General features: G+C 56.5%; 1 non-coding gene across 1 annotated transcript; it reads right to left on the reverse strand.

Moving 5' to 3' along the window:
- Positions 1-6,710: 6,710 nt before the first annotated feature.
- Positions 6,711-6,865, reverse strand: LOC124608202. The gene has a single exon (XR_006978892.1). It is a non-coding gene; the product is annotated as a 5.8S ribosomal RNA (ribosomal RNA).
- Between the last annotated feature and the right edge of the window lie 4,818 nt (positions 6,866-11,683).

Below are 11,683 nucleotides of genomic sequence, written 5' to 3' on the forward strand. Positions count from 1 at the left end.
GACCCGACGAACACGCACTACGCAATCGCCCGCCATCTTGATAGGGACAGCGGGAATCTCGTTAATCCATTCATGCGCGTCACTAATTAGATGACGAGGCATTTGGCTATAAAGCCGTCTTTATTCACAAATACAGTGAATAACACAAGGTAATAAAACACTCTTAAGCTATTGCGCCTTGCCCCCCGAGAGGAGCTCACAAGGGCGCCGGTTACCGATGTTGTGTAACCGCTTTTACCTTAATATTAAACACAGTATAAAACAATTAAATACAAGTATTGAATAAAGAACGGAATTGCTCCCGATATTGAAGCCCCGGGAGTCGGGGCAAACTAACCTAAATCTAACCGACTAACTAGCCTACGCCCTCCCTGTACTTCGGCCTTGTCGACGTCATATTTTCGAACAGGCCGAAGATCCACGTCGTTCCACAGAGCACCCGCGTGCTGATGGTGCTTAACTCCCGCCTGCGGATGCCAAGTTGTAGGAGCTGGCGGGCTGATGTAGGTGCCCAAGTCCCCCTCCAGTTCAGGGTCACTGTTCTAAACTGTATGCTGCTGGCTGCAGGTCGGAGAGCGCCGACGGCTTGCCGCACCGACGGGACGTCGTATTTCGCCGCCTTCTGCCGGTGACACCAGTCGGTGTCAAGATGGTCGCCGACAATTTGCGCGTCGATGACATGCGCCACGCCGTCCTTTGACGCCACAACGTCGGGCTTGCGGACTCCCTCTGGTATTTCACAACCGCGTCGTGGCGCCGCACCCGGGCTCGGCTGGTCAGCCCGCAGCCCTTTACGACGTGGTTCGCGGTCTCGACGGCGTTGCATCTTGCGCGACACATCTTCTCCCTGTCTCGGCCGCGACTCCTGCGCGCCTTGGATGGTATAGCGTTAATGCGCGTGCGGATGCACGCGACGTAGTCACGGCCAGACAGGAAGCGACCTCGACCCAGCTGTGTTGGCCTGATGTCCTGGCTGACGACGAGAGAGCTGCCCCGTCGAAGGAAATATGCAGGCGCGCCGCCCACATCTCACCAACTTTTGCAGCCGTATGCAGCAGGTGGCCCTCCCACGTGAGGTGTCGTTCAAGCGCCGCCACTTCGTGTCGTGCCTCCCCCAGGTCTGCGTCGGTGGTGGAGGTCTCGAGCTGCAACAGGGTGAGGAGCCTGCCCCGCCTCAGGGTTGGCCCTATCCAGCGGGCTGATGGAATCCCAAGGCCCCCATGGGCAATTGGAGCGTGAAAGTAGCCCAAGGGGGTGTCGGCTGGGAGGCGGAACCATCTCCTCACCGCGGCTCGAACGCAATTGTCCATGGCCTTGAGCGCACCAATGCGGGTGCGACTCAGTGCTAGGCCATGATACAGGCCCGGGAGAAGGACCTTACGAAGTGCAAAGAGCCGCTGCTGCGGCTTCAGCGGCGCCCGCGTGATGATCGACAGCTGCTCCTCGATGTGGTGCCTCGGATGGAAGAGACACCGCCCAGAGGAGGAGAACTGCAGTCCCAAGTAGCGGAAGGTCTCACCCACTCCCAGCGCCGGCATGGTGGTTTCGCCGGCCGTGAAGGTGACGCTCGCATCCACTTTCACTTTCTTCTCGCGGCCGGACGCCACGAGTGCGAGGGTGAGACATTTCCACGGGTTAACCCGCAGCCCCAGTTGGTCGAGGGCTGCCACTGCTGCGTTGATAAGAGACTGCAGGCCCCCCCTCGTGGAGGCGAAGAGCAGGATGTCGTCCGCGAAGGCCGCCGCGTTGGTCTGGCGGCCCAGTACCTTGACACCTATGTGTGAGGGCAGCTGTTCTAGACCACAATCAACAGCGAAATTAAAAAGGAGAGGGGACAGAGGATCTCCTTGCCGAACACCTCTTGCTGGTCGCACGGCCGGTCGCCACCCCCCGCAATTACCGTCGTGCTGTCCGCATAGCAGCCCTCGACGTAGTCAATGAATTCGTCCGGCAGACCATGGGCTTTAAGCACAGGGCGCAAAGCCGCATGGTCCAACGAATCGAACGCCTTAGACACATCGAGGGATGCCATGAACACAGAACGACAGCGGCGGACGGCGCCGACGAGCACCCGGTCGATTAGGAAAGTGTTCTCCAGCATACCATCCCTTGGGATGAAAGCCCGCTGACGTTCGTCCACAGCACACATCTGCATGAGGCGAGTCGCCAGAACCTTATGGAAGGTTCTGGCTAGCACCCAGCAGACGGTGATGGGCCGGAAGTCAGCGGGGGATGCTGGGGCGGCTGTCTTAGGGAGCAAAGAGGTCCTGGCTCGGAGGAGGGAAGGGGGAAGCTTGCGGGTATGCAGGAAAAGGTTCAGGAGTTTGGTGGTGACCTCCGCTGGAAGGCGGCGCAGCTGCACCGGCGAGAGGCCGTCAGGGCCGGCGACGGAGCCTCTGGGCAGCAAGGCAGCCGCAACCTCTTCTGCAGTGATCGGCCTCCATAGGCGCTCAAAGTCAACAGACTCCGAGCGCGGCAGAAGCCGGTCGGGAATGGAGCCAGCGTTGGAAGGTGGCTCTGTCGTGAAGAGGCTGCGCCAGAAGTCCACCAACCCAGGGATGTTCGACGGCGGCTGGAGCAGGGTGCCATCCAGGAGGCCACGCACGCAGCGCGCGCGATTCCTCCTGAAGGCATCCTGGCATCTGGCATACTCCCACCGGCGGCGCTTCCGCTTGGAGAGCGGAGGGCCACCATCAGACCGCTGCTTGGATGGCGGGCGCAACGTCTTCCTCTTCCTTGCTCCTGCTTCCTCAGAGCCGACAGCACGGAGGGCCTCAGGCAGCCCAGCCGCGACCACTGCCGACGGCGTACCCGGCCCCAAACACGCAAGGTCGTCCAGGGCCGAGAAGCGCGCGGCCGACCGCGGCAGGCCGGCGAGGTGCCTCCATATTGCTTCGTCGACTACAGATGTTTCTGGCGGGCGCTCAAGCTCCGGCGGAGAGGGTGGCCCCTCCGGCAGCGACTCCGGGACGGGTAGGTGGCGCAGACCTTGCTGCGTCTGTTGTTCCCGCCTCAGCTCCTCCACGTATTCCCGCACCATCGTCCTGTGTGCCACCGTCCTCCTCCTGCACTTGATGGCATCCAGGGTACGGTGCGGAAACAAGGGTAGAAGCTCCTGGTTTACAAAGAGGACTTTGGAGTCACTGGCACAGAGAAGCCTAGCCTCCGCCAGGGCGAGCTCCCGCATTTCTTCTTCCGCCCACCGAGCTCTCTTCCTATCGGTTGTAATCTCCGCATTTGCCGCTTCCGGATGGGCGCGGTGGCGGTGTTGTCCGAGCCCGATCTTGCTGCGGAAGGCACGGCTGCAAATGCTGCAGTGGAACCATGGCTCCACGGCCTCCTCTACTTCAGAGACGGTTGGCAGGCTAGCAGTCGGGACTGTTAGGCCGGGTCCTTCAGCGGAAGGCCCGGTACCCGTGTTTTCTTCTCTTGTTGTCCCAACATTAAGGGTTTTGCGATGGAGGGCTGGTAACTCCCCAAAGCCCCAAGTGCGGACTTCCACTCTGCTTACCAGTCCTATCAAGGACTTGCGTATCGGCGGGCCCACGGGAAGTGGGGAAGCCGAAGGCAAGGAGAGGCTAAGAGGGCATGGCCCATGTATTGCGCTTCACTTGCCCAGTAACTATGAGAGTCATAGTTACTCCCGCCCGCCCTTAAGAGAGTCATAGCTACTCCCGCCGCTTACCCGCGCTTGCTTGAATTTCTTCACGTTGACATTCAGAGCACTGGGCAGAAATCACATTGCGTCAACACCTGCTAGGGCCATCGCAATGCTTTGTTTTAATTAGACAGTCGGATTCCCCCAGTCCGTGCCAGTTCTGAGTTGATCGTTGAATGGCGGCCGAAGAGAATCCGCGCACCCGCGCGCCCCCAGAGGAGCACGCTAAGGCGGACGCGCCCTCGCAGCAAGGAAGATCCGTGGGAGGCCAAGGCACGGGACCGAGCTCGGATCCTGCACGCAGGTTGAAGCACCGGGGCGCGAACGCCGCGCAGGCGCGCGCATCCTGCACCGCCGGCCAGCACGAGGCCAACCAACGGCGAGAGCAGACCACGCCCGCGCTAAACGCCCGCACTTACCGGCACCCCTAAGGCCCTCACCTCGCCCAGGCCCGGCACGTTAGCGCTGACCCACTTCCCGACCAAGCCCGACACGCCCCGATCCTCAGAGCCAATCCTTATCCCGAAGTTACGGATCCAATTTGCCGACTTCCCTTACCTACATTATTCTATCGACTAGAGGCTCTTCACCTTGGAGACCTGCTGCGGATATGGGTACGAACCGGCGCGACACCTCCACGTGGCCCTCTCCCGGATTTTCAAGGTCCGAGGGGAAGATCGGGACACCGCCGCAACTGCGGTGCTCTTCGCGTTCCAAACCCTATCTCCCTGCTAGATTATTCCAGGGAACTCGAACGCTCATGCAGAAAAGAAAACTCTTCCCCGATCTCCCGACGGCGTCTCCGGGTCCTTTTGGGTTACCCCGACGAGCATCTCTAAAAGAGGGGCCCGACTTGTATCGGTTCCGCTGCCGGGTTCCGGAATAGGAACCGGATTCCCTTTCGCCCAACGGGGGCCAGCACAAAGTGCATCATGCTATGACGGCCCCCATCAACATCGGATTTCTCCTAGGGCTTAGGATCGACTGACTCGTGTGCAACGGCTGTTCACACGAGACCCTTCTCCGCGTCAGCCCTCCAGGGCCTCGCTGGAGTATTTGCTACTACCACCAAGATCTGCACCGACGGCGGCTCCAGGCAGGCTCACGCCCAGACCCTTCTGCGCCCACTGCCGCGACCCTCCTACTCGTCAGGGCTTCGCGGCCGGCCGCAAGGACCGGCCATGACTGCCAGACTGACGGCCGAGTATAGGCACGACGCTTCAGCGCCATCCATTTTTAGGGCTAGTTGCTTCGGCAGGTGAGTTGTTGCACACTCCTTAGCGGATTCCGACTTCCATGGCCACCGTCCTGCTGTCTTAAGCAACCAACGCCTTTCATGGTTTCCCATGAGCGTCGATTCGGGCGCCTTAACTCGGCGTTTGGTTCATCCCACAGCGCCAGTTCTGCTTACCAAAAGTGGCCCACTTGGCACTCCGATCCGAGTCGTTTACTCGCGGCTTCAGCATATCAAGCGAGCCGGAGATCTCACCCATTTAAAGTTTGAGAATAGGCTGAGGTCGTTTCGGCCCCAAGGCCTCTAATCATTCGCTTTACCGGATGAGACTCGTACGAGCACCAGCTATCCTGAGGGAAACTTCGGAGGGAACCAGCTACTAGATGGTTCGATTAGTCTTTCGCCCCTATACCCAGCTCCGACGATCGATTTGCACGTCAGAATCGCTACGGACCTCCATCAGGGTTTCCCCTGACTTCGACCTGGCCTTCTTTTGGGTCCCAATGTGTAAGCTCTAGGTGCGCCTCACCTCGCAATGAGGACGAGACGCCCCGGGAGTGCGGAGGCCGCCGCCCCGTGAAGGGCGGGGAAGCCCCATCCTCCCTCGGCCCGCGCAAGGCGAGACCTTCACTTTCATTATGCCTTTAGGTTTCGTACAGCCCAATGACTCGCGCACATGTTAGACTCCTTGGTCCGTGTTTCAAGACGGGTCGTGAAATTGTCCAAAGCTGAAGCGCCGCTGACGGGAGCGATTATTCCGCCCGAGAGCATCCCGAGCCAACAGCGGCGCGGGTCCGGGGCCGGGCCAGGTAGGTCCGTCATCCGGGAAGAACCGCGCGCGCTTGCCGGGAGCCCGAGCGCCCAAAGGGGCGAATCGACTCCTCCAGATATACCGCCGGGCAGCCAGCCAGGACACCGGGGCTCTGCCCAACAGACGCGAACCGAGGCCCGCGGAAGGACAGGCTGCGCACCCGGGCCGTAGGCCGGTACCCAGCGGGTCGCGACGTCCTACTAGGGGAGAAGTGCGGCCCACCGCACACCGGAACGGCCCCACCCCGCGGCGAGTGGAAAGGCAACCGGACACGACCCCGCCGCGGATTGCTCCGCGCGGGCGGCCGGCCCCATCTGCCGAGGGCGGAGGCCAGTGGCCGGATGGGCGTGAATCTCACCCGTTCGACCTTTCGGACTTCTCACGTTTACCCCAGAACGGTTTCACGTACTTTTGAACTCCCTCTTCAAAGTTCTTTTCAACTTTCCCTCACGGTACTTGTTCGCTATCGGTCTCATGGTCATATTTAGTCTCAGATGGAGTTTACCACCCACTTGGAGCTGCACTCTCAAGCAACCCGACTCGAAGGAGAGGTCCCGCCGACGCTCGCACCGGCCGCTACGGGCCTGGCAACCTCTACGGGCCGTGGCCTCATTCAAGTTGGACTTGGGCTCGGCGCGAGGCGTCGGGGTAGTGGACCCTCCCAAACACCACATGCCACGACAGGCGGCAGCCTGCGGGGTTCGGTGCTGGACTCTTCCCTGTTCGCTCGCCGCTACTGGGGGAATCCTTGTTAGTTTCTGTTCCTCCGCTTAGTAATATGCTTAAATTCAGCGGGTAGTCTCGCCTGCTCTGTGGTCGTTGTACGAGGTGTCGCACGCCACACCGCCAGCCGGCTGTGCACGCTACCGAGTAAGTACCGGTATGCGAACCGCCAGGCGACGGGCGCGCATCGCACGTTTAAGGAGACGCGGCCGGCCCCACAGGCGGCCGCGACACTCGCAGGTCTGCGAAGCGGGGCAAACGCCGCGCGCTTCAGTATATGCAGCCGACCCTCAGCCAGACGTGGCCCGGGAACGGAATCCATGGACCGCAATGTGCGTTCGAAACGTCGATGTTCATGTGTCCTGCAGTTCACATGTCGACGCGCAATTTGCTGCGTTCTTCATCGACCCACGAGCCGAGTGATCCACCGTCCTGGGTGATCTTTTCTTAGTTTCCACTGTCTCTTTCAAGACAGTTGCATAGGCGGGACGTAGGCGTGTGGCGGCCCCTGTTCAAGCGTTCTGTGTCCAACGGCCTCACGGCCGATGGGCGTCGTACGGCTCTACACCGGAGCGGACAGGCAGTCGGGCGAAAGTCATTCAAAACCGGCGCCAGGCGCCAGGTGCCGCAGGCCAGCCGCTCCAGCGCTTCAGCGCTCGTACCACACAACATTGCCGTTAGTTTTGAGAAGCACGCGTGGTTCCGCACGCGGCGCACGGCTACTGCGAGCCGTACAGGTAGCGTGTTGCGCGACACGACACGCACATCGAAAGACATGCAGTCTAGTCGGTAATGATCCTTCCGCAGGTTCACCTACGGAAACCTTGTTACGACTTTTACTTCCTCTAAATGATCAAGTTTGGTCATCTTTCCGGTAGCATCGGCAACGACAGAGTCAATGCCGCGTACCAGTCCGAAGACCTCACTAAATCATTCAGTCGGTAGTAGCGACGGGCGGTGTGTACAAAGGGCAGGGACGTAATCAACGCGAGCTTATGACTCGCGCCTACTGGGAATTCCTCGTTCATGGGGAACAATTGCAAGCCCCAATCCCTAGCACGAAGGAGGTTCAGCGGGTTACCCCGACCTTTCGGCCTAGGAAGACACGCTGATTCCTTCAGTGTAGCGCGCGTGCGGCCCAGAACATCTAAGGGCATCACAGACCTATTATTGCTCAATCTCGTGCGGCTAGAAGCCGCCTGTCCCTCTAAGAAGAAAAGTAATCGCTGACAGCACGAAGGATGTCACGCGACTAGTTAGCAGGCTAGAGTCTCGTTCGTTATCGGAATTAACCAGACAAATCGCTCCACCAACTAAGAACGGCCATGCACCACCACCCACCGAATCAAGGAAGAGCTATCAATCTGTCAATCCTTCCGTTGTCCGGGCCTGGTGAGGTTTCCCGTGTTGAGTCAAATTAAGCCGCAGGCTCCACTCCTGGTGGTGCCCTTCCGTCAATTCCTTTAAGTTTCAGCTTTGCAACCATACTTCCCCCGGAACCCAAAAGCTTTGGTTTCCCGGAGGCTGCCCGCCGAGTCATCGGAGGAACTGCGGCGGATCGCTGGCTGGCATCGTTTATGGTTAGAACTAGGGCGGTATCTGATCGCCTTCGAACCTCTAACTTTCGTTCTTGATTAATGAAAACATACTTGGCAAATGCTTTCGCTTCTGTTCGTCTTGCGACGATCCAAGAATTTCACCTCTAACGTCGCAATACGAATGCCCCCGCCTGTCCCTATTAATCATTACCTCGGGTTCCGAAAACCAACAAAATAGAACCGAGGTCCTATTCCATTATTCCATGCACACAGTATTCAGGCGGGCTTGCCTGCTTTAAGCACTCTAATTTGTTCAAAGTAAACGTGCCGGCCCATCGAGACACTCACTCAAGAGCACCCTGGTAGGATTGCAACGGGGTCCGCCTCGGGACGCACGAGCACGCACGAGGCGGGTCGCACGCCTTCGGCTCGCCCCACCGGCAGGACGTCCCACGATACATGCCAGTTAAACACCGACGGGCGGTGAACCAACAGCGTGGGACACAAATCCAACTACGAGCTTTTTAACCGCAACAACTTTAATATACGCTATTGGAGCTGGAATTACCGCGGCTGCTGGCACCAGACTTGCCCTCCAATAGATACTCGTTAAAGGATTTAAAGTGTACTCATTCCGATTACGGGGCCTCGGATGAGTCCCGTATCGTTATTTTTCGTCACTACCTCCCCGTGCCGGGAGTGGGTAATTTGCGCGCCTGCTGCCTTCCTTGGATGTGGTAGCCGTTTCTCAGGCTCCCTCTCCGGAATCGAACCCTGATTCCCTGTTACCCGTTACAACCATGGTAGGCGCAGAACCTACCATCGACAGTTGATAAGGCAGACATTTGAAAGATGCGTCGCCGGTACGAGGACCGTGCGATCAGCCCAAAGTTATTCAGAGTCACCAAGGCAAACGGACCGGACGAGCCGACCGATTGGTTTTGATCTAATAAAAGCGTCCCTTCCATCTCTGGTCGGGACTCTGTTTTTTTTTTTTTTTTTTTTTTTTTTTTTAAAAAAAATTCTTTATTCATAACAACAATAATAATTATACATGATTGACCCACCACCTTAATGATTAGTGGGTCCTATGTTCCTACTTTATACAATGGCAGCTTCTACATTTTACTTAATTACAGACAGTTATTTGGTTAGTACTAGGCAGATTACTTCTTATTCTAAGTTAGCTTAACTTCTAGTTACTACGAAAGGGTTAGTCCTAACTGCCTGCAGCGTTACAATTGTGCCAGTGTAATGTATAAACCTGCTACTTTGGAAGCCTTGCCCATAGAGCTAATCCCTATGGGCGTGCCCCTGGCACAGGGCAGGCAAAGATGTTTTATCGCTGCAGGTTCCTAATTTACTATCCTATTCTAATTGCCTAAATCTACTTCCTATTCTAAGTCAAAGTTGGTGCGTTGTCCTATTCGGGATTACCCCAGCCCCCCTAGTCCCGGCCGTGGCGGATTCCAACTGTGAAGTCGACCTATCGACGAACGGGCGGTATGGGACCGGAGCTATGGTCGCAATTAGTGTTTTTGTTTAACTAGGCTTGTAGGTCTCTCAAAAAAGCTTTTAATACTTTTTGTGATACCTCGTTGGCTAGTATGTTTAGTCTTTGAAAAGTCTCCTCTTGTCTCAAAAGGTCATAGGTATTTGTATTTGGTAGTTGTCGTCTAAGTGTCCCGGCTACATCATCGAAAAGGGAGCACTCGTAAACCACATGGTCAGGAGAGCCATCCGGTGCACCACAGTCGCACGCAGGCGTCGCCCTTTTCCCAAACCGACTTAGATAAGTCGGATATGGGCCATGACCGGTGAGGAAGTGGAACAAACCCCTACTTGGCTCGAAATACTTCATTTTTAATCTTTCCTTGACATCTGGTAGGAACTGAAAGGTTCTTCTACCAGTTTCATCTAGCTCCCATATCTCCTGCCATAGATCTATCCCTCTTTCCCTTATCTCTCCTTTTTCCCTGACTATTACCCCCATAATTTCCTCTACTTTTGTGTTAATACCCTTTCTGGCCCAGTACCAAGCGGCCTGCTCCCTAATCTTAATATCTAAAGGGCAGAGCCCCATTATGATTAGCAGTGCTCCGCCCGGAGAAGTTCTATATGCTCCTACAGACCTTAATAGCATGTTTCTTTGTACTCTCCTCACCGTCATGGCAGGCACCACCCTCGTGAGCCTGTGAGCCCAGACTCCTGAGCCGTAACCCACCATGGAAGTCAGTATACTATTGTGGTAAAGTTTGATTAAATGGGGCGGAAGGTGGAATCTCTTGTGTCCTATGGAGATCAGGTTATTTAATAATTGTAGGGCTTTCTGGGTTACGGTTTCTATGTGCTTTGCGAAGTTCCACCTTTCATCAATGATGATTCCTAGGTAGCGCGTTTCTCGTCTCCGTAAAACCGGCGTACCGTCAATTCTCACAGTCGGGTTTCTCGTTAATTGTCCTTTAAGTAGCAGGTACGTCGACTTGGTTGGTGAGATCGTCATTTTGGTGTTGCGGCACCATAGTTGTAATTATTTAGTGCTCGCTCTATTTTGGGTTCTATATCCTCGCGACTTCGGCCGCCGACCAGCAGGAGGAGGTCGTCAGCGTAGGCTATCACCTCTAGCACTTCTTCACTCCGTTGCAGGCTTTCCAGAAGAGGCTCCATGTGGATGTCCCAAAAAAGGGGACCCAACACGGAGCCCTGGGGGCAACCCATGGTGATAGTTTTCCGGACTTTCCCGCTGGGGGATGATAGCCATACCTCCCGATCTTCACAATAGCTCCTCAAACACCCATATAGCAGCCCTGGACATCCCTTCTCCCGAAGGCAGGAGAAGAGCGAAGGCCACCACAGGTTGTCGAAGGCGCCACTGATATCTACCATGATGCCGACAACATACTTACATGGGGCTGAGCCGCAGACCTCGGCCGCCAGGGCGATTGCATCAGATGCCGATCGTGCCGGCCTAAAACCAAATTGCCTGTCGCTCATCCCCTGCAGCATGCGGTGAGCCGTCAATCTGTTCGCTAACAACTTTTCTAGGAGTTTGGCAAAGCCATCCAGCAGGCAGATGGGCCTGTAGGATTTGGCCTCAGCAGGGTCCTTCTCGGGGCCTTTTTTGATGATTACCACGTCTGCGGTTTTCCATGTTTTTGGAAATTTGCCTTGTCTAAGGCATGCATTGTAAAGATCTGTAAGTGGGGCAACTAGTTGTGGGGCCAAGAACTGCACCACCTCCGCCACAATGCCGTCTGGTCCGGGGGCTTTCCCTTTCTTTAAGGACTGAATAAGAGCAGCAGCTTCCTCCTCCGAGAAGGGGAGGACCGCTACGTCATTTACGTACCTATAAAGGTCTTCGTTTCGTAATTGACGCTGCTCTTCAGTATCATCACTCCTGTCATCGTCAGGCAGCAGTGACCGAAGGAGGACCTCAGCAGTTTCCTGCCAAGATTCCGTCACTCCGCCACCGTGCCTGAGCGTTGACATCATTGTTGGGGAGCGGATTTTCTCCCTCACCAGTCTGTAAGGTACGCCCCAAGGATCGAGGGCCAGCTGATTAGTTACGAAACTTTCCCAGCTGTTTATTCTCGTCTTTTGTAGCTCTTCTTGAAAGTTGTCCTTTGCCTCCCGGTATAACTGTAGCCATCTTTGCTTTTCCCACCAGACGACACTGCGCTGGTAGTGCTTCCTCAGCCTTCTAACAGACTGACGTAGTT

Source organism: Schistocerca americana, chromosome 3 (assembly GCF_021461395.2).
Source record: "Schistocerca americana isolate TAMUIC-IGC-003095 chromosome 3, iqSchAmer2.1, whole genome shotgun sequence".
Taxonomy (NCBI): Eukaryota; Metazoa; Arthropoda; class Insecta; order Orthoptera; family Acrididae; genus Schistocerca; species Schistocerca americana.